The sequence below is a fragment of the Corvus hawaiiensis genome, chromosome 5, assembly GCF_020740725.1.
Source record: "Corvus hawaiiensis isolate bCorHaw1 chromosome 5, bCorHaw1.pri.cur, whole genome shotgun sequence".
Classification (NCBI taxonomy): Eukaryota; Metazoa; Chordata; class Aves; order Passeriformes; family Corvidae; genus Corvus; species Corvus hawaiiensis.
Window position 1 is genome coordinate 57,846,462 of NC_063217.1, and position 23,009 is coordinate 57,869,470.

Sequence of the window (23,009 nt, forward strand, 5' to 3'; positions counted from 1 at the left end):
ATTTCAGACCTTGAACCAGGGAAGCAATTGGGTACTTCATAAACCCACCTTATTGAGGAGAGCACTTAAGAACAAACTTAGTATTTAAACTTGATTACAGATTTTCCTTTCTGGAAAGGTGGCAAATATTTTAACACTTCTAAGGCAATCTTACCCCAGCAGTACCACACACACCTCATGTCTATAACAGGCTTTGTACCACAGTTTACTACTTCTGGATTTGAAATTGTTGTCAAGAAATAGGGAAAGTGATAAAAGTGAACAGAGGAAGGAAGGGGAATCAGAATAAGGTCGTGGGCCACAGATGCTTTCTGTCATAAAAATAATTCCTGTCCTTTATGCTAGATTGGGACACATGGTTTGGAAAGGCAAAATCCTGCCTCTCTTTTTTTTTCCCCTTTTTTTTCCTGTAGGGGGAGTGCTAAAAACAAAGTATTTGTCACACAGTGATACCATGGTCTAACCCAGAATGGCAGATCCTGAGTGACTGAGACCAGGATACGAAGCAAGCTGTGAAGAGATTTACAGTGTGAAAAGATTTACAACGTGAAATGTCTGGGATGTGAAAGCAAAATTTAATCTCTATGATATAAACAATGTCACAACTCCTATTATAATTATGCACTGAAGCAGACTGAGATGAAGATTTTACTAACACGTCTAAACTGTCCTTTCTTTTCTGATTTAGACCAGCAACAAGAATCCTTCACAGGTTCATGTCGTTGTGCTAAGCAGCACTAGGTTAAAAGAAAAAATAAAAGAAAACAGAAGAAAACCAAAAACCAATGAAGAATAGGTTTGTCTTTGCTTTACATGTATATTTCATTCTTCTGTCCATGGTACTGATAAAAAAAATTAATGAATATATGGTCTGCTTCTGGACAATTTACTGTTTAGTCACTGTCAAATGAGAAACCTTAGTAGGAAAAGCTTTATTTTTAAAGTTTGAGTTTTCTATGGCCATGCATTGTTTGGGGGCAGAAGTCATTTGACTGATGGAAAACTCGGGTGCCAGCCCTGATATACAGAGGTCCCTGCAGCAGGGAGATATCCTGCATGGCACCTCTTCTCCTAAAAGGGCTGAATTCTTGCACCTATTACAGGTTCCCTTCTTTATGTTTTTAGTGTAGTTTAGTTTAGTTAATTCATCTAATTTTTAAAAAATTTATTCTACTTTCATTCTTATTTTCTTATTTACTTTATTTTATTTTCATGTATTTTATTTTACTTTTATTTTATTTTTATTTATTCTATTTCTATTTTATTTTATTTTATTTTATTTTCATTAAAAATAGAAAAAATAAAATAAAAGTAAAACCAAATTAAAATAAAAAATAAACTAAAATAGAAAATAGAAAACAAAATTAAAAAAACCCATTTAAAATAGATAAGTTAATAAAATACAAAATAGAAAATAAATTAAAAAGTGAAATAGAAAATGGAAAATAAAATCAAAATAAAGTAGAAAAAATCTAAAAATAAGAAATTAAATTAATTAAAAACTACATAAAAATGAAATAAAATAAAACAATAAAATAATTTAATTAAATAATTGAAAATAAAATTTATATAAAATAGATAAAAAATTAAGACAAATTTAAAATAAAACATAATAAAATAAAAATAAATTGAAACTAAAGTAAATGAAAATAAGATAAAATAAAACAGAAATGAAGTAAATAATGAAATTTTTAAAATGCAATTAAATAAAAGTGAAGTAGATAATACAATAAAATACAGCTCTTTTTTCCATGCAGGCTCTAGTAGCAAGTCATGCTGGTGAGTGTAACTATGCCTTCTTTTTGGGACATTCCAGTTTTCACTGTGTCTGGCTCTTGAGCTGGTGTTCCCTAAAGTAGCCAGTGGGTGTTGTTTGACCTTGTGTTTGCAGTGGTGGATGGCACAGTGTGGTCACTGGAGAATAGCACTGGTGGGCTTTTCTCCTCAGCACAAAATCTGCTTTTCCTTTTCTCCTGGTTCCCGATCCAGGAGGTTCTTGCTGGTGGCCTTACGGAGAGTTCAAATCAAAATGTTCGTAGTAAGCAGAAGAATTTCCAGAACTTTTAAAATGTCTTCGCACTAAACATTCTAGAGAGGCAAACTTTCCCAAAAGGCCCTAACAGATGCTTTAGAGGGAAATACTAGAGCAGAATGTGTACCCCATATCATACTGACTCCTGGTTGCTCATGTGTGATGGGCTTTGTCCTTCCACCATAAGATTTAATTTATATCCCCAATATATATAGTTCATAGCTCTGAGAGACAGACCAGGGAGCAGCTCTGTGATGTTTCCTGCTTCAGCTAGGTCTGTGTGTGATGACCAGGTTGCTGCTGGTCGCTCTCAGTAATGAGTGTTTTCTGCTTGAAGCAAGACAATCCCACAACCAGCACCAGAACTGTGCCCTCTTGGAAGCAGGGGCCAGCAGTTTGAGCTGGGAATGGAGGGTAGGACAGCAACTTCATGTCCTAGGACAGCTCATCCACAGTGTCTTTTCTGTGGTTGAGAGACTGAGTTGCAACTGGCACCTCCTTCCGTGGTATTCATGAGCTAGAGGGATTCCCAAGAGAAAGCTTTTACTTATACCTTCACTATTTTATTAAGGTTTGGGGTTTCGTGGTGATTTCTTGGAGCAGAGTTTTGTCGGCTGGGCGTGGTGCTCAGCTGCTGACTGGGATTCAAGCCAAGTGGAAAACTAGCAGCAAGATGACCTGCTCACAGTAAGTAGAGCAAGGAGCTCTCGATCCATGTGTGAATGGCTTAATCTGTTTTATACTGCATTTTCCATCAGTAAAACGGGGATAATTGCACTCTACTGCCCTCAGGGGTGCTGTGAGGGTAAATACATTACAGGTCACAGAGTGCTCAGATGCATTGGTTGACAGAACTCTAAAAATGTTGGGAAAGAGAATAATTTGCACAACAAATAGGCAAATCTGAAGCAGAGACGGGAACGTGCTGGGCAGAGGCTTTGAAATTCACTTCTCACCCCACACTCAGATTGAGACTACAATTAACAGTAAGGCAAATATAGTGCAAAAATCAGGGTGTGCTGGTTCTGAATTGGCTTTGTATTGGCTGCTAGTGGTAGTACTGACACTTTCCTGCCATCAAAGCCATTCCAATTCTGCAGCAGCAGGGAAGGTACCCACAGCTGGGCTCCCCTGGGCCGTGCTAACACACACAACTCTTATTTCCTATCAGTGCCTTGAAGATGCAAAAAGGCTACAAGGCATAAATGAATCTTACGCTTTTTGTGGGGTTGGAGGGCATCGTTGGCCATGTTGACCTAGCTGGGGGACACAGTGTGGGTTCCTTGAAGTCTTTTTTTCCAGGAGAAAATTCCAGCTAGTGAATGGATATTGAGATACTGCATGGAAGCATTCATGGGTTTGTTTTTGTTATTATGCAGCAGATAATTTTAAAATTGTATAGGGCAAAGAGGTTTCCACAGTTGCAGGGACTTTTAGGGAAGCTGACAAAATGTAATGTATCTTCTATGAATAGATTTCAGCTGACTGGAAGGATACATTTCAGGATACAGGAAGAAGCCTTTCCATTGATTTCAGGGAATTTTATTGCAGGATGCAAGTGAAGGAAGAACATCGCCAAATTTGTGCAGAAAGTGCTAAGTGCCTTTTGGATAGAATTTGCAACTGCTAATGTTTTCTCACCTCTAAACCTTGCTGTAATGGTAGGCTTGCTGGGGAATGCTGCTCACACTGGGTCAAGGTGAAATAAAAATAAGAAATCTTTGCTGTCCCTACTGTGAGAGGTACAACTTGCTACTATTTTTCCTTCTGGCAGGACTTTGGAACTGACTGTATCCAACAAATGCAAATTATGTTGCTAATTTAATTAAGCAAGCCATATGAAATCAGAAAAAATTACAGTCCATGGTCAAGAGTAGTTTTTTATTTATTGGCAGAACATCAATACCTAATTGAAAAAGATTACATAATTGGTTTTGATTGTGATTTAACCCCAGCAGGCAGTTTGGCCTCACACAGACACTGGTTCAGCCTCTTCTCCAAAGAGAGATAGAGGAGAGGATCAGCATGGTAAAAGTGTAAAAAATGGTTTGAGGTACAGTTTAAGAGGTAAAGCAAAATTTGTACACACAATCAAAACAAAAAAAAATCCAACACATGGCCCCATAAAAGCTACTATGAAGAAACTGTACTCTATCTCTGCTAAAAAAAAGTACAACAGAAGACAGAATATGATACGTGCAAATCTATTTTTATCTTTATTATGGTAGAATCTAAGTATTTAATGACCTTTCATATGCTTATCCTTAAAGCATGCCAGTGACATGGGACATTTTAAATCTGAAGGACAGTAAGGACAAGCAAGGGTCAGAACTTTGCTACTTTAATCGCAGGTAAATGCCACAAGTTGACTGCAGTTCAGGTTAGGACCAAAATACAAAGTTCTTGCTCTGCTATCATTTTTATTATGCAAGCCAATGTAAGGGTTAACGGAAAAAGTTGAATCTGTGAAGTCTTGTGATAGAGCAGAAAGTCTCTTTGACTCTGAGCTTGAGATTCTGAACGTGAGGCTTGTGATTTCTGAACTTCAGTCTTGTCTCTTCTTTCTTCATTCCTGACTTTCAATGGCCTGTTTTTGTGCTTCCCTTCTTCCTCTTTTCTTGGCCAACACTAAAACCTCTGAATGGTGAAGAGAGGACCAGAAAACCAGTGATGCCATTTCTCTCTATTCGGGACTAATTTTTGCCAGTTTATGCTACATTTGTGTCAATTTTCGATGCATGATAACTAATTGCCTTCCTTTCCTCCATCTTTAATATAACTGTCAGGATTCACATTAATCTGTCAAATAACACAAGCTAGAGTTTAAAGTGTATTTACTTGGGAACCAAGGCTTGGGGTTGGGGGTGGGAGGGGAATTTCTGAGCAACTTCTGGCTTGATTTATGATTCAGATATCTCAGGACTTTAGAGTACTGCTCTTTCCACATAAGAAAAGAAGTTGTGATACACTTTAAGCTGCTGTTTTCTTGGTCACCACCCTCACAGTGAAAAAGTGTTTCTTCATGTTTGGGAGTAACCTTCTGTGTTTCAGTTTGTGTCCATCACTTCTGATCCTGTCACTGGGAACCACTGAAAAGAGCCTGGCTATGTCATCCTTACACCTTGCCTTCAGGTATTATCTAGATTGAATAAGATTAATTAGATAATAAGGTTAGAAAGATTTGTTGAGATTTAATAAGATTAACTAGATGAATCATTAATAATAATCCCCCCCCAAAAGCTCCCTCCTCCACAAAGAACAGTCCTATTTCAGCCTTTCCTCACAGGAGAGATATGCCAGTCCCTTCATCATTTTTGTTTCTTCACTTCAATAAGTCCATTTCTCTCTCAGAGTTGTTCCTGTCCTAATGCTCCATACCACAACCTGTTGCACCTCCTCTTGTAGGACTTTAGGAGCTGGAGATTTTAGAAAAAAATAACAGAAATTGTTGCCGGTTGTGAGACCTTGGAGTTGGTGCTGTTATAGTGTGGAATGGAGTAACCACAGCACTACTTTTCAGCAGGACTGGAAAAAGTAGAGTGGGAATAAAGGATCTAGCTGTGACCTGACATGGGCACTATTCTTGTCTGTCTGGGCTGACTTCAGTGGCATAAGCTGGTGCTAGTGAGTTTGGAATAACACATGAGTTAAATAAAGGCAAAAAGAAATTCTATTTTATGTTAAAAAGCTGTTTTAAATGCTGTTCTTCAGTCATCCATGAATGTGTGAGCTGCCTCAGGACTGCAACAGCTTACATTTAGAGTTTGTTTGGTTGGTTTTTGTTTGCTTGTTTGTTTGTTTGTTTGGGGATTTTTTTTGTTTTACTTCTTTGAGTTTTTTTGAGGACTGAGACCATAATTACTGCAGTGCCATGCTGAAGGACAAGAGAACCTGTCAACTGTACTGCAGCTTGATTTTGATCTTTTATAGTATTAGAACATTTTGCAGGTAGATTTTTTGTGTGTTTGTTTTCAAGCATGATTTTCATACAGAAGAAGCTTTTATTTACTGTGTGGTAGAAATCCACACACGAATTAGTAGAATGTGACTTTACCATGACATATGCCAATTTACTCATAATGCATTTAAGTATTCAAATACTTAAATAAGTATTCATATACTTAAATTAGCAGGTATCAAGTAGACAGAAAACATTAAAGTCCCTGAGATGAAAAGATAGAGAGAATTTCCTGAAATGATGGAGTAGAAATTAAATTTAGTACTTAAAATGAAATACACAAACAGTACACATGATTCAGAATTTCCAAATTTCCAGCTCTGCTTTCAAAACTGCTTAAGGGAAATGAAAAAAAATTAATAAAAGGAAAATTATTAGGGAATGAAAGAAATAATTAAAACAAGAAACAAAAAAACCCCAACAAACAAGCCTGCACTTATAGCTAGACCTTTGAAAAGAAGAAAAATGTTTGTCAGCCCTGGTGTACACTGCCATTTTATCTAAATAAAACTCAGTCATGTCCATTTGTTGGGAAACAGTGTGCTTCACATGACAGCATTCCAGACATATAGTTCAGTAACTTGTGCATGTGCACATTTAGAAGATTAAAGATAGGCACTTAAAGCCTTTTAATAGTTGAAACATTAACTTAACTTTAACATCAGTCCTGCCTGCTTTTTCCTGAATCACTGCACTGTGCTGCCCATTGAAGCATCCTGCCTTCCTCTGGAATCACATTGTCTGCTACTTAAAATATTCTCACAGTTCAGAGTTAACACTTCTTAAAATATTCTCACAGCTCTGAGTTAACACTCCTGTGCAAACAGAGCTTGTTCTGGGCTGCTCTCTTTCTCCTCGCTCTTCCTGCCATTCAATATTTCTGCCTTGGGTTTCTGTGCTTTCCTGTTAAGCCCTATGGCATCCTCTCAGAAAAGACCTGTTGAAGTGATCTTTTCAAGTTTATGAAGAGTTCTTCATGAAGTTATCACCACAGACTGAAGAAAACCTGTCCTTCCATATACCAACAAGTGTTGTCCTTTCAGTGGTTTTATTTACCTGTATCACTTCTTCCTCTTTTCTTTTTTCAAACCTTCATCAATAATTTTACTATTCCTTGACAACACATCACCTCAGCCCCCTTATTTTAAATTAAAGCAATGCACCTTTGTCCCCTGTCCTTCTTATATAGATTTGCACAGCATTTCCTTCCCTTATTTTGCATGCATGTGCTTTCTCTGCTCCTTTTTCAGAGACCATGCTTTATTACCTTCACCTCCACACACAGAGGTGCTCTTGTTACCAGTGATGCCATGTATTATCATTGCTTTCTTAATCCTCTAAGGATTGATACAGGGTTAAAATGAGAGCAACATCCCCAGGAACTCAAAGATATTTTCCCCTGTATTATTTATGGTTAGATATAAATAATATTAGCTATACTGATGAGTCTGTGGAAAAGACATTCTTCCTTCTTCGAATTAATTAGCTAATGCAGAGCTGAAGGTTGTCCAGCAGACACAAAAACGAGGTGCACCATTCTTCTTGAAATTAAAGAGCTGGGGGGGGGGGGGGGATGTAAACTGAAATTTGTTTACAATAAGTGATCATTCTTATTTTAATACATCAAGCTGTCAGCTCCTTTTGAAAATAGATGAGGTAATTTCAGAGTTGGCAATTAATTTTGGTTTTATTAATTGATGAATTGGCGACTATGCACTGCTAACCAAATAGCATTTTTATTATTCATTTTCAACCTTTCTGTTCAAATTTATTTAGATTTGCTATTGCAAGCTCTGGAATGCAGGTTTACCTGTTTGCATGCTTACCTCAAAAAGGCCAGCTGTTAATTTGTCATAGGAGCATACCTGAGCAGCGACAAAGGTGTATATACAGTCACACTGGATATTGCTGCTGATCTGAAGCATTTGTGCACTTGATCCATCCACTTCTGATGAATTATGTGGCTGAATTGCTTAGACAGTCTGTAGTAGAAGTCTTAGAGGATCCAATTTTGAGTCCAGGTGTCCAAGACTGCTTATAAGGATAGTAAGGCAGAGCTTTTGGTTTTAAGTGCAGTGAGATTAATTTTCAGCCAGTCCATGGTTGGTGGTTCTGTTGAGGCCTGTTGTCACCACTCATGAATGGCATGAGAAATATCTAAACTTTCTTAGAGGATGTTAAGAGACTCTGTACAATAATTGTAAGCTTTGGATCAGAGCCTGAGAGTCTCCAGAACTGAGCCATGTCTTTGACCTTTCTTGACAGGACTCTTGGTAGTCCCTGCCAGGAGAACAATGGTGGTTTTGAAGTCCTGGGAAACTGCAGGATGTTCCCATCTTTCTGAAGCAGAGAAATCAGTCAGGGAGCAAGGAACATGTGGGGGTTTGTTAGTATCACTTAGGAGCAGAGAATGAAAAGGCAAGAGCAATTTAGTAGTTTCTCTGTCAATAGCTGCTTTATGGTGAAAAGCGAGGGGAGGACTGGAAAGCCTATAGTTCTTTAGGTCAACAGATAGTGTTCATGATATTTTTTCACAAAAGGTAAGCTTTTTAGTGTTGTTTAGGTCAGAAGAGTGAGATAAACCTGGAGATATGCCTGAAAAACCATGGAGGCAGCCCCTGCTCTAGCTACAAACACACAACTCCCTCCTTCCTTTAAAAGAAGCCCTCTTAGAAGCAGAAACCTACTCTCTCATAATACTGGCAGAACCCATTTGCAGAGGCCATACCCTCATGTCCATATTCATATAATGTGTGACACTTCAATCCCTAAGCAGTTCACTGAAGTATATGAAATTAATAAGCATCTAAACTCTCCTGTACATCATTGTCCTACCAACAGAAGCAAACCAGTGGGAAACAATGTGCAAATTCATCTCTAATGCATTTTTCCCTCTTAAAAAATAGACAGGCCAGCCTATGCACTGCACACCTTGCTGGGTCTACTGACAGACTGTAGCACTTAGATAGTGCTGCTGTGCTGGACAATATATAAAACTGTAAGACAGAAACACGGCACAATTAAGAGTGGCAGAAGTGGTCCCTTAAGAGTATGCTGTTTAATGATCGGCTTCCTATCATCATCATCATCTCATCTAATGGCTCACCAGCAGCCTTGCCTAAAGTCTTTATACTGGGTTTTGTGGTAATGTGCATGTCAGAGTGCCGGCAATGAATTTTTGTAGCTAATTTAGAAGGCTGGGTACTTTGCAGGACTTTTAGATATTCAGTTTCAGCACGTCCTTTGTAGGGAAAGCTCACTAGTCATTCACTGCTTAAAGAAAACCAAAAATCAGTAAGTACTATGAAGAGAACGAAACCTCAGAGAAAATAAAAAGAAACAAAATAAAGTAAACAGGCACTGAACCTTGATTTAGCTGCAAACATGATTGTCAGGAAATAAACAATTGTTTGGAGACTTGGCACTGATGGTTTATTGAAGAACAGGCCACTGTGGATTTTAATTTTTTTTTCATTTTCTTCTTGCCTACAGTTTAGTTTAGCTTTCATTGTGAAATTAATATGCTTTTCGTTTTTATTTCAAATATCTTACAAGCCAGTATGAAAAATCGATAATACACAAAAAAAAATTGATCAAGAAAAAATGTTTAAATAAACCACCTGTCAAAAAAGACAAATGCTAACTCATAGTTAATATGATAAAGGTAAAACTCTGTTTCTATTTTGGTAGTATTTTCCATATCAGTTTCTGTCATGCTCTTGAGCTAACTCTGGATTTACCACAAGGCTTTTGTGAGTTTAAAAATAACATTAGAAATATGAATAAATATATTTTTTCTTGCTATCTCCTGCTTATTTTAATAAATTGCCAGGATTTTCATCTTCCTATGCACTATCATCTCCAAAGAACAGTGGATATAAGTATATGGTGAGAATGACCAAATTGAATGAGCTCATGATATTACTTCTGAAGGAAAACATTTTGCCACTGTGAGTCACCACAATTCACCCACTATCCCAAGGAGTCTTCAGAGTGCATAACAAAACCAAAAAACACAAAACCATTCCTTTAGACATTTACATAAACAGTTACATTTTCAGAAGTTCTGAGTATTTCCTATGGAATTCACCCACGTGCCTAAATACATGGACTGAGCTCAGTGCCTGCAGCCTCTATGAAGAAGGCAAGAAAATGACCACTTATTTTATCAGGACATTTTGAAAACATTTCACCATTTTTTGTTGGCTAAGTAAGCTTTGGAAATGTGTCCATTGTGAGTACTGAGCACTCTGGAAAAACTGTCTCTGTTCAAAATTCTGTTTAATTTTTGTGAGTCTGGATCAATGTTTCTTTGTTCTGTGTGTCAAATTTAAGAAATAATTCTCAAACATAGATGGATGTTTTGTGTTTTGGTGTTTAGTTGTAGTAGAAAAAAATTGTGGGGGCCCTTGTTATACACATTATTAATTAAACCATTGTCAGCAAAGTGACACTATTCTCAAATTTGTATGCAAATCCCTGTTATCAATCACTGCAGAGTTTGTGTGAAACAGTGAGCTGTTGCATTTCCAAATGCTGGATGGTTTGTTTTGATGGCAAGCTATGAAAGTCTGGTAATGGTGACTGCCATCTCAGGAAAATAATGCCCTCCAGGAGGATTTGAGGTTTCATTTTCAAGGGTAAATATTCTCCTCTGCAGAGCGAGTATTTTGCCATGGCAAGGCACCTACATGTTCCAGTAAGCGGATTTTCCAAATGATGTCTTTACTACATGCCTATTGCATTAGCCCAGTCACCTTGTCATTCACATCCCTGTAATGATCACTTCTGAAACATTTACACCCCGTGTTTGGCTGGCTGGTTGCTGCTTACTCAGTAGGAAGATTATTGATTGCGGGCGCTTATTAAGAAAGTACAGAGCAATAAGCTATGAGAGCTGTTGATAATTCAAAAGGTGAAGCTGGCAATTATATAGGGATCAGGGGGATTATTATATACAGGGCCTAGGAAAATATGACTGATGGATGTGGCACTGCTGTTATGACTGCTTGAAATAAAATGTATCGTTATTGATTTCTTTTGTTGGTCTTTTTTATTGCATTTTAAATCAACATATTTTTCATGCAAACAGCCTATTCTAGACTAGAGCTAGAATATGGTACTGTAACTTACTGATTCATGAGTATATCTCTCTTTTCCAGTATTTTCACCTCTTGGTACAGATTTTTTTCCAATTTCTCACTCCATAGTCGCTATTTGAATAGGACAGAAATCAAGTGTCTGATTTTGAGTTTTGCCACTTCCTCTGTTGCTGATATTATATTGCTTTTAAGGATTTTTCTTCTAATGATGAGAAAATGAAGAGTGAAAAAATACCAACCAAACAAACATATTTTTGGCATCAAATATATAGTAAATGTATTTTTTAAAATTATTAACTCTTACTTTCACCTGTCATCAGGTGGCATGTTCAGCCTTATAACATTCTTCCTTGTTTTAATTACTTTTAGCTAGTTTCCTTAGTTTTGCATTAATGTTCCTCCTGCTCATTTCTTATGCCATTTCCAGGTCTTAAATGACTATATTAAGTAACATCATAGATTATTAACAATATTAACACAGTAACATTCCTAGTGCAAAACATGGAAAAGCCTTCCTCTTTTGAGAAAAGAAAATGTCCACTGCCACAGCTTAGTTTGTACCTTCATGAATACACACTCTGTTGGAAAGCATCTCAGTTCCTAGAGTTCGTAAACCAATGTAGAATCTAGTTCTAGAGAGTGGATTTCCTTTCTGCTCTGCAAAACCACAAACAACCTGAAGCCTTTTTTTAAAGCAGAATACCTGATACTCAGGTGTTCTCTCTGTCTGGGAAAATGTCATATACCTTTTATTCAGAATATTTTTTTTTCTGGTAGTTTTCACTCTTAACATTTGCCTAATGAACAAGGTTTTTACCTCCCATGTGGTTTGTGTCAATGGTGGGAAGAGGTGGGGAAAATAGCATGAAAATTTTATGCAGTTGCATGACTTATTATCCTGTATAAAACTAATATTCTGGGAGACTGAGCTACATAAAACATTACAGCCACCTCACTCACTGTCTACTATTTTTGCATGCAGGATTTGGTCCTCTTATCACAGCAAAAAATCTATTCAGTAATTATTTGGGTAAAGTTGACTTTTAGCCAAATCCAGAACGAGCCCCACAAGCCAGAGGCCAAATCAATACCCCACTAACTGCTCCATTAATCCTCTTTTGCTGCTATTTCCCTCTCATCTTTCCAGAAGACTGTTGTTACTTCAGAATAGATAATTGATTTTTTTCTAGGTAATAAATGCAGCAGCTTTTCAGTGATACTTCCTACATACCCTGGTACTGCAGGTCCCTATAACGATCTGACTGAGCACAGCTGCTTCCTGATTATTCCAAAGCTGGGTGTTCACCTAATGCAAAAAGCCACTGCTGATGTGACAGCCAAATAAGCAAGCCCAGCTGGCTCAGACCTTTCCACTTCAAACACTGTAGTAAGACAAGCAAACTTGTTCCCACAGGCAAGGAATTTTGCAAAAATCATCTTGTATATAAAGGGCCTAATAAAAGCAAAGGACTAGATAAATAAATTTGGGGCTGGAAGAGTCTTTGGGCTTAAGGGTTTTAATTCAAGAGATGATTGGTGTGCTGCACACAGAGGCCTGAACTGTTTGACCTGAAAAGAAAGTCCTTGTACAACTACAAAAGCTGAGCAAAAAAAGTTCAAAGCCAAAAAGATGTGCTTTTTGTCCTCAAAAAGGAGACTGTGTTCCTGAAACAGTAATACCACACTAAGCACTTCCATTACTATTAGAAACAGTGCTGATCTGCTTTCGTTTTGGACCTCATTTGAGCCTTTTCTAAATTACTTTTCTATAAGAGGTTTCTCTTTGATTAAAAAAAATCTCAGTTTATCTCCCTTTCCTGTAATTCCTAGGTATTTTCACCTAGGATGTGTGTGGATAACAACTCCAACAGAAGTAACAGGATTTTTCTATTGTTGATGTTCCACACCCTCACAAACCAGGGAAAAATTAGTTTGTGTTTCTTTATTGTGTTTAGTATTCTTCTCCAAAAGACTTGTTGGTATTACTGGTCTTTAACATTAGGAAGAATCTCTTCAAAGAAGAGGTGACTAGATACTGGAATGGGCTGCTCTGGGAGGTGGTAGAGTCAGAAGACTGAAAGTGGGATTTTTTTGGTATAGCTGGGTGCATTATTGACTTTAAAACAGACTTGTGGCCAATGGGAAGTATGAAATCCTGACCTGATGTGATTTAAATAAGCAAAACTAGCTGAAAAACAGCAAAGACATTCTAAATTCACTTAAAATATTCCCACACTGCCCCTTGGAGAATCTGTAAAATAACACAACTTTTGAGAACATGAACATTGTATATTCAAAACAATCTCTTAAAAATAATAATTCTTGTTTTAGCATCCTGCTTGCCTTAGAAAAATTTAAAAGCAAACGTAATTAATTTAATTCATAAAACACTGGGCACTGGGTCAAATGACAGAGTTATGCCAGTATTTATGTTTTGGGGCAGTATCCCCAAGCCACAGTTCTGCACCATGGCCAAAATAAATAAATAAATGTATAAATAGATGAGAGTAAACTTGAGATCAAGTGCTGATCTACATTCAGAAGATAGAAAAAAAGGGGTAAATGAGCACAATGATTGATACAAACCTTTGATATGTGCTGTTTCTGTGTGGTTATTGCTTATGCTGTGCATTTCTCCCAGCAAATAAAATTAATTGCCAAAGTGTCTGTAACAGTTTTCACTTAAATCAGAAGTCAAGGGGTGATCCAATCAGGATAGAGCAGGTCCTCGCTGTAAAGACTCACCAAAATCTGAACATCATGCAGGCAGCTTCATGCTTCTCTCTGGGGCTTGTCAGACTTTGGGAGTTTATAGAGGGATTTGGGGAAGTTTGCAAGGGTCAAGCATGCATGGTGCAGCACACTTCAACATCAACAGTGTAACTCCACGTCTCCTTTTTCCACCTGATGCTAGTATCACTCAAGAGAAAAAATTGTTCAGCTCCTCAAAACAACCCCAAAGCTGTATCACCAAAGTATTCCATGTGTTGTAAGTACTTTTCCTCATGCAGAATAAGATCCACTTGCTACAAACACTGTTTACTCAAGGCAGAATGTTCATAATCAGTATTAAAAGCTCTGGTAGCTTTCAATGACAGGTTTTGCCCCGTCCAGATTTCTATATCCTGAGATATAGAAATATCTCATAGTGGCACAATAACATTAAAAAAAGAAAATTTGAGTAACTTATGTAGGCAAGGATTTCTTTATTAATTTGTATTAAACAAGGGCTCTTTTACTGACTGATAAAATCGAGGTGGGGTTGGCCGACGCTGACTATCTGCAGAGCCATCAATTAGTTTGTGTGAAATGGAGATTTCAGAAGCACCACACTGTTAACACACTGTTCTTGCTGTTAACTTTTTTAAATTGTCCAACTTTTTTACAACAGGGGGAGCTGGATACAAACTGCTCAGCCAAAGGAAAGACGTGTCATGTTTTTGGTGTCACTTTTAGCATTTGTCCTGCTGCCTTCTCCTGTTTTTGGTGTCACTTTTAGCATTTGTCCTGCTGCCTTTTCCTCAGTAGTGGAGATCTTCCATGTTGTAGTCAACGGCAATAATGAAGTTTCTTTATAGCCAACAGGTCTTGTCAGATGGCCCCCAGAATAATAACTGCCTTTGTCTTGAACTTCAACAAGCATAGCAGCCCTTTGGAAACAGATCCTCCTTGGTGTCTTATGAACCTAGAAATTATCTTCATGACACCAAACCAGTGGAATTAGAATTTCAGATTTTTCCTTCTGCCACTTTTAGTAATTACTAGAGTAAGTGCATAGATGTATATATGGAGCAAGGAAATGTTAAATTCATGTCATCTTTAGCTGAGAAGAATATATTGAAGATAAAAGAAATATAAAGATTGCAAATTAATTTGAAAGTATTCTAAAAGGACAAGTAAGGCTAGTTGTCAAATAGGATAAATTAAATAAAAATAAAATAAATTAAAAAATTAAAAATAAAGTGGAATTTAATAAAATAAATTTAAATTAAATTAAAATGAAATTAAATCAATTTAATTAAAATATTTTATTTATATTTTATTTTCATTTTATGTGACTTTTATTTTTATTTATTTTTATTTTACTTTTTATTTTTATTTTTATTTATTATTTTTATTTTATTTTATTTTATTTTATTTCATTTTAATTATTTTATTTTATTTTATTTATTTTTAGTTTAGTTTAGTTAACCTGACATTGGTTAAATCTACTTTTCCCTCAAGTGGGAAGTAGCAATCACAGTGCTCTCAAATGCTAGAATGGGATTGGCACTGAGCTGTTCTGAGCAGCTGATCCTCTCTCTCATTGCTCACCTTCATTTCATCTTCTTGGTATTTTTTCCATGTTTCCATGCAGTAACACTGAGAACAGGCATTTTTACAACCTAACAGGAGAAAACTGGACCGTATTAGCATGAAATACTACAGAGATTTCTTTATGCACACCACACCTTGCCCCCGCTGGTTTGGTTCATATTTGGAGCTTGTAAGCAGCAAGACCAAAGTTATCAATCTGTCAAGAGGAAAATATATAGCTGATCATAAAATATAGGGGAGAGCTCAAGGCAGCCAATGCTGTAATAAGGCTTATGATACTATATTTTGGAAGTTCTTTAATTTCTTCTAGAATAAAGAAGTATTGAGAATTTTTAACCTTTTAAGTAGAATTTCTGCTAAGTATAAATTTACTCTTGTTTCACAAAACAACTCCTACCAATAAAATACATTTAAATTTTGGCATGCTAAATGCATCGAGTGTTCTTTATTCTGCTTTTTCTTCAGTAAATGCATTTATATCCTTACATTAGTCTGAGAAATTTTTTTGCATGTTTTCATTATGGACAAACAGCAAAAAACCTTAAATGCACTGCCATAAGTAGTCAGATCTGGGTTTAATGGGTTTAACAGAAGAAACTAACTTTTGGATTACTTGGTATTATTCTAGCCAACACAAAGCTTTTCTGCAGGAGAAAAGTCAGGTTTAACTGTAAAGTATGAGAAAAAACCTTTATTAATTTTGCCTCAGGAAATCAATGATTTGAGTTTCAATCTTTTTTAGGTGCATCTTTATTCTTTATCTCCCTGTCTGGCCTCAGAAATAAACTCTCCATATACTTTGTGATATGATTTACAGGTTGTTGGTTTGACACACAAGGACAGTAAGTCAATAGTCTCTCTCTGAAAATCCTACTGAGAGTTAGGGGCTGTCTGATATTAGATGTGCAATTGGAGCCAATCTGCTTCTGAGGAGTTGTATCCTCTACTTTGTATAGAAGCACCAAATGGAATAATTTCCCCCGAGTGTGCTGAAGGCTTGTCACTGAGAGATGCAAGGAAATTTGGATGCAGTTCTGGAAAGTTCTGGATGACTTCATCAAGAGCATAGGAGTATGACCTTCGTAAATCTTCATTTTTGGTTTCATTACAGAGGCTGGTTGAGTTCCTCTTAAAAAAAAGAGCATTAAAAAACCCCATTATATCCTTGTATGCTCAGTGTTTGTATGACAATATCCACTGTAAATTACTCCTTTTAAAAATACTTTGTTCCAGTTGAGAACAGAATTTTGATACTGACTTCATGATTAAGGTTTTGGTCTGCTTTTGGTGAGAGAAGATACAGAATTTCTTGCCCTACTTCCACCTAGTTAACCATGTTGTTGCCTACAGCAAATTCTTTTCCAGGTAAAACCCTATTGAGCACTAGCTGTGCTGTATCTTTTGCTTCTTGCCAAAGAGAGTGAATAGTTTTAAGAGTCTTATTCCAGTAGAAAATTATCAATAACAAAGACTAACCACACAAGTTGCAGATGTGAGAGAAGTCTTGTGTCAGATGAAAAATGCATCTTGGTGTGCAGAATATATTGCAAGGCTCTTCAGCTAACAGCTGCTCTGTGATTGACTACCTCTCACAGCAACTGAATTGGGATAAACAAGGATTGAAAAGTACTTTGTATTCCTAAAAGCATTTAAAAGTTTGATGGAATTAGTAGGATAGTTGAAGGGGTTTTAGTAAAACTGCAGTGGACATAGCTGTGTCCAGGCTGTTCTGTGAACCTTATCACAGGGATCTGCCAAAGGCAAACCTAACCTGCATAGATCAAAAGCAGTGATGGGTCGTGCAACAGTTTCCTCTGAATTGCAGTCCATGATTAATCTCTCTGCTTTGATATTAGTGAGCTAGCAAAGAGTTTGATCCCTCATAATCAATGATTCTTTGGCAGCTATTGAAGTGAGTTGTGCTGGCTTTGCTTCCTGAGCCAAATGGGAATTCATGCTGTCATTTATTTACTGTTTGCTGAAGGGAACATTTTAATCAATGACCTCATCACATTTTTGGTATTTCATTGTCTCAAGATGGTTGCTCTGGTTTTGGATTTAAATTTTTTTGTTTGCTTTAAACACTGTACAATTTAAACAAATAAATAAGGTATGAGTAATTTAAATAGTATGAAAGCAAGGGCAAAAAAAGAGATAACTTTTAACTCTTGATTTTCAAAAAAAGAGCACTTTTATTCAGAATCAAGGTTCAGGTTTGTTTAGATGTAAGGAAAGAGACAATTCTGAGCACTGATGTAGAGTTAGGAGTAAGATTGATGCAACTAAATCATCTTTGGAATGGCAATCTGGTTGAGAAGTTTATCCATGGCTCTTGGCCTTTGCGACCTTGTCAACCAAACCAGAACTGGTAGCTACTGGTAAAGCTGAGCCTCAGTGAAGATCTTACCTAAACTCACAATCCAGGTCAGCTACAGAGGATTAATCTCCCTGTTCCGAGTCCAGTGCCTTGTGAGGACACTCCTCCTCTTGTTCCTGCTCCTGACCTTCAAGCTGTGAGTGTAGCCCAAAGCCAAGAGCTGTGTGGGAAAGTCAGTTTGTCCATATCTCCAGAAACGTCTCACCTCCCAAAGTCAACTGCATTGTCATAACACATTGGCCACGTATAATGTGCTTCGAGATGAGAAGTCTCCTCTCTGCTTTGTGATACCATCTGATGTTATATTTTAACAGAATAAATCCTTAATTTATGACTCCTTTGCAGCTTTGCCTTTTAAATTAATTGCCCTGTGGAATTCACTACATATTAATGCTGAGTAGAGCTTCTTGTCTTATGAATTATCAGAATACTGATCAGAAGGAAATTAATGATATGAAGTGTGGAACAGTACTCAACAAATTGTCTTCATAGCCCGTTGAAATCTTGCTCTGTGTGCTTCATTTCAATCTGTTCATTGGTTTGTGACCTTTAGCCCCCACTGGGAAGAAGCACATGGAACCTTCCTGAGCTGCTCACTTGACATTGGGAACTCCAGTTTTGCTAAAAGATGTGTAAAATCCCTCGTGAACACACAGCTGATAACACTGGAAAGCTGATGCTATTCAAGCAAGTGTGGGCATTTATTTATGCTTGCAGCCTTCCTGCTGGATGCAGCTTTTTGTGATGTGGCAACTTCTTTTAGGTTTGTGCCCATGGAGATTTGACTTGCCTTTCTTGAAAACATACCTTCTACATAACGTGAATTTTTCAAGCAGTTACAATGGAAGAAGAAAACCAAACATTTCCTGGGTATCTTTATTAGCAAACGATATAATTCAGGGCAGAGATTAATCAGAATACGTGACTTTTACCCTGCATATGTTTAAAACAAAGCAAATGTGCTGTGTTTTGCTTTGTTTTGGTTTTTTCATTCCCTTGTCTTGCATTTCTCATCTCCTGGATATAACTGGATATACAGACTTCCATCTGTAGATTACTTGAGAATAGCCAGTGGGACCAAGAATAGTTTGCTCTTAACTCATGTCCTCCTTTCTTCTCTCTTTCCCTGTCTCAGCACCCTTTGCCAAGGCAGAGAAAGTTCAATTTTCTATTCTTGTAATCTGTTTTCAGATTTCTGGAAATTCTTCTCCAACCCCTAGAAAAAAAAAACAAACATCCTATCACCATGAATCAACTCAAAACATGGATGGAAATAAAATAAGGGACTGAGGAATGTAGTTTTTATATGACATTAGGAAAGAAATGATAAAGGAAAGAAATCTGTAATGCCTTTTCTTCAGAGTGAATGGAAATAAGGACTTTTATCAGTTGCATATACAACTCTTCAGGGAATTTTAAACTTTGGAGAACTTTATTAGTGATAAATGTGCTATGTATGCATGCTGGTGCTTTAGCTAAGCCTGTGCCTGGGGTCTGGAGGAGTTTTATGTCTGTGGTTCACGTGTTTTATTTGTGCTTCAGTACCTGGGGTAGAGGAAGACATGACACATACTCTAGAGATAACAGCTTGTTTTACTTAGACCATGCTTAGTGAAAACAGCTGTTTCTCCCAGGCTCTTCCTGCCTGACAGATCACAGAGCAGATTTCCTTTTGCTTCCTAAAAAAAGCTTTCTAGCAGCTATACTTAGAGAAGCTTAACTTTTCTTATCATTTGTGAAAATTTCAGTACACTGAATCCTTTCTCTGGCACACCTAAACCCCTCCATTATATTGTCCATTATAGATTGCAGAGATTTCCTTGTAAATAGAGTGGAAATTGGTCTCTTTATGTGTCTCTTGCTCATGGAATCATACTGTATTTTGAGGCACCCAAAACATTCATGATACCTGTGTGAAGATGCACATTACCTGGTTGGTTCCATGCTTGAAGGAAATTAGAGACGGTTATTTATGTGCTGTTATGGAAGTAACATCACTGTGTCTGTCTTATTCTGTCTTTTTTTGGTCATGGGATTTTCTGGGTCTGATTTAATTTGCATGGAGTTGCTGAAGCGTTGTCATGGGATTGCAGCAGTAACTACTGAATGGTATTTTCAGTGTGAATATGGTTTGGAGCCTTCCCCTAGAGTTTGTTCTTTGTTCTGTGATTTATAAAGGTGAAATAGTGACTGCACAGATCAAAAGTTGACTTATTTTCAATAAGGATCTAGCTTAGTCAATCAATAGGCTACCACCTTTTAGACTGCAGTCCCAAAAGCCTTTTGAAAAGACTTTTTCCATTGCCATCTCAAACCCCTATTTGAGAACAGCTAAAAAACATGTCATAGTACTTCATTTGCTGTAACAAGAAATATTTATAAGTATTTCTATTGTGGAATAGGTTAGATTATAACTCCAAATATGAAGGCCATTTTTATTAACTGGTTTTGTTAGAGTTGTCTAGAAAATCCTACAAGTTAATGCATGACATAATACTTGCTGAAGTACAACCTGTGACCATAAACCAGTCACAGAATAATCCATTCCTTTCAAGTCTTATTCCAAGCAATTTTTTCAGCTTGGTAACCTCAAAGTGCTCTTGTCCTCTGTTCCCGGTTTTACAACTAAACAAAATAATCATCTGGTCATGCAATGTCATCTGTCACTAATGCATTTGGAATAAAGTCATACGACTTCAGAAAAATAGTAATTCCCAGTTTCAAATGAAAGTTTTAGGGATGGGTAAGAGTCTATTCTCCTGAATTAAAATAAAAGAAAAATTCAGGGTATAAAAATATAGGAAGCTTTTATTTTCTCCTCTTTATTCACTCAGTTATTCTGCTAAATAAGCTTGCCCTTTTTACAGCAATCTGTACCGAGAAGGAAACAATACAATCTGAATTACTTTTAACATAGTTTCAGATCATGAACACATCTTACTAATCTTCTTCTTACTTTTTCCTTACCTATATAATAGATTTTATTGGTGAAATTATCTGACTTTTGTCAAAAGCTGTATTGAACCCAGAAAACAGTGCTTCACAGCATAAGATATCCTCGTCAAGACTATGACCTCACTATCTTTAACATTACATAAATAAATATCAGACACAACCCCATATATATATAGAGATAGATTTTATTTTTTTTTTTTTTTTTTTTTTTTTTTTTTTTTTTTGGAATCCAAGATATTTGTTATTAAGAACAGACTTTGGGTACTGTTCATGGTAGGCATTTGCATCCTCAGTTTTGGCTATAATTGGGATGTGGGAGACAAGCCCACCTTACTGGCAAATTCATAGACTGAAATGGACTGCACAGAGATTGAGGTATTTGAAAGGAGAACTGAGACCTTCAGTGCGACTTTAACCTGTGTTGTTGCTGCACAGCTTTTGAAATTTCAAACTCTGGAGTACAGTTTACAAGTGATAAAAGTCAGTTCTCTAAATCTCAGAGGTGCTCTTTGAGAATGACCTAGAGGATTAGGGCTCCCTTCAAATGTGTTGTTTTGTAAAGACCTGGCACCGAGGGGGGTACTTTAACAAACACTGCTCAGCAAGGTTGCACAGAATGCTGGTCTGACAGGCATGGTGCTGGGGAAACAAGGATTCATGGTGCAGGAGTGCCAGGTGCTAGGTGGAAAAATAGGAGACCTGACTTTTCTTTAGTTCCTCCCTCTTTTTCCCTAGGAAATCTCTGGCTGATCATGATTTCATTCGCTTCCACCTCCATCTGAAATGCGCAGTCTATTAGTTGATTTTGCACTGGTGTGCCTTTAAAATTAGTTATTTGAATATTGGCTGCCAAGTAACCTATGTGATAATGATGAGTTAGAATTAATTTCTGACTGTTGCTAGTGCATTTACTTTAAAAAAAGTTTTTTAAACTCAGTGACACTAACATTAATGAATGCAGTACTTACCTCAACATTCATATATGTCTTTCTTTTTCTAAAGAATCCCATTTCAATCAGTTACTTTAAAGGTCATGTTTAATGTCACATCAAAACTCCTACTGAGAGATTTATTTTTGTTCTGATGCTGGTAATGTTAAGCAAATACCCAAGGTTCTGGTCACTTTTCAGTTCATTCTCTGTTTAAACATTGCATTCAAGCTTACTATGATATCTCAACAGTGTTTGACAGTTTTAAGTTTTAAGGGATGGTTCCAGCTATCTTATCACTGAAAAACCCAGTATAATGATATAAAGGTACTTCTGACATCCGGATGAAATGTGAATGGATCAGTAGTAGCGCAGCAGTTGTGACAAACACTGAGGAGAGATGGCAAGATTTCCACAGGTGTGTTGTTAAATCCATCATTCAGTTATTCATGGCTTTCAGTGAGAATTATTAATTATGTTTTTGAGATCTTTCTCAAAATACTAGATGTGGGTGATTTTGCATAACTATTCCTCCCCTAGAAACCAGAGCTAACTTCCTTTTCAAATCTTTTGGCTTTGACTTTTTCATGCAGCACTGTTGCTCTTTTTATTATTCCATTGATGTAAAAGATAAATGAAAGGCAGTAGTTGATATGTTAAAATCTCTAAACACTGAAATCCCAAAGAATAGCATTTGTTCTTTTCCTGGATGAAGGTAGGAAATCTTGTGTAAATGAATAACCAAAGGAAATCAAAGCAGAGAAGAAAAAGCAGTATATTGTAATACTATTCTCCTAGGCAGTGAAACCAGACTAACAAATGAAGTTTTAAAGCATAGAAAATATAAGCAAAATGAAAACTAGGCCAAAGAAGATGCAAGCAAGATAACTTCTGCACTGAACTTCACTTTAAATAAATTGCAAAAGAACGTGAATTTTATCAAGTGAAATGCAAGCAGGTCCTGACAGGTGGCATAAAACAGAGTGGGAGAGCTATAGAGAAGATGAGGGTGAGGGCAGCACAGTGATGTTGCCTCACTTTTGAAACAAGCAGTGTAGAGTTCTTCTGATTTTCCCTGCGCAGACTGAGGGACAAGCAGGTGAGTGAAAGCACTTCTATTTACTGCTAATCCAAAATTTTAAATAGGCTCTGCTCATTTACCAACGAACTCTGTTCCATCATCCTTTTCAGAGGGAAGAGCAGCACTAGCACGTCATTATTGTTTCTATTGTGTAGAATAAAAGAGGCCTTTTGAGATTCAAGACCCAGTCTGCAGCGTAACAATAAAATCTGGGGGTTTAATTAATACTTTCCTTTTTGGGGTTGTTTTGCTTGTTTG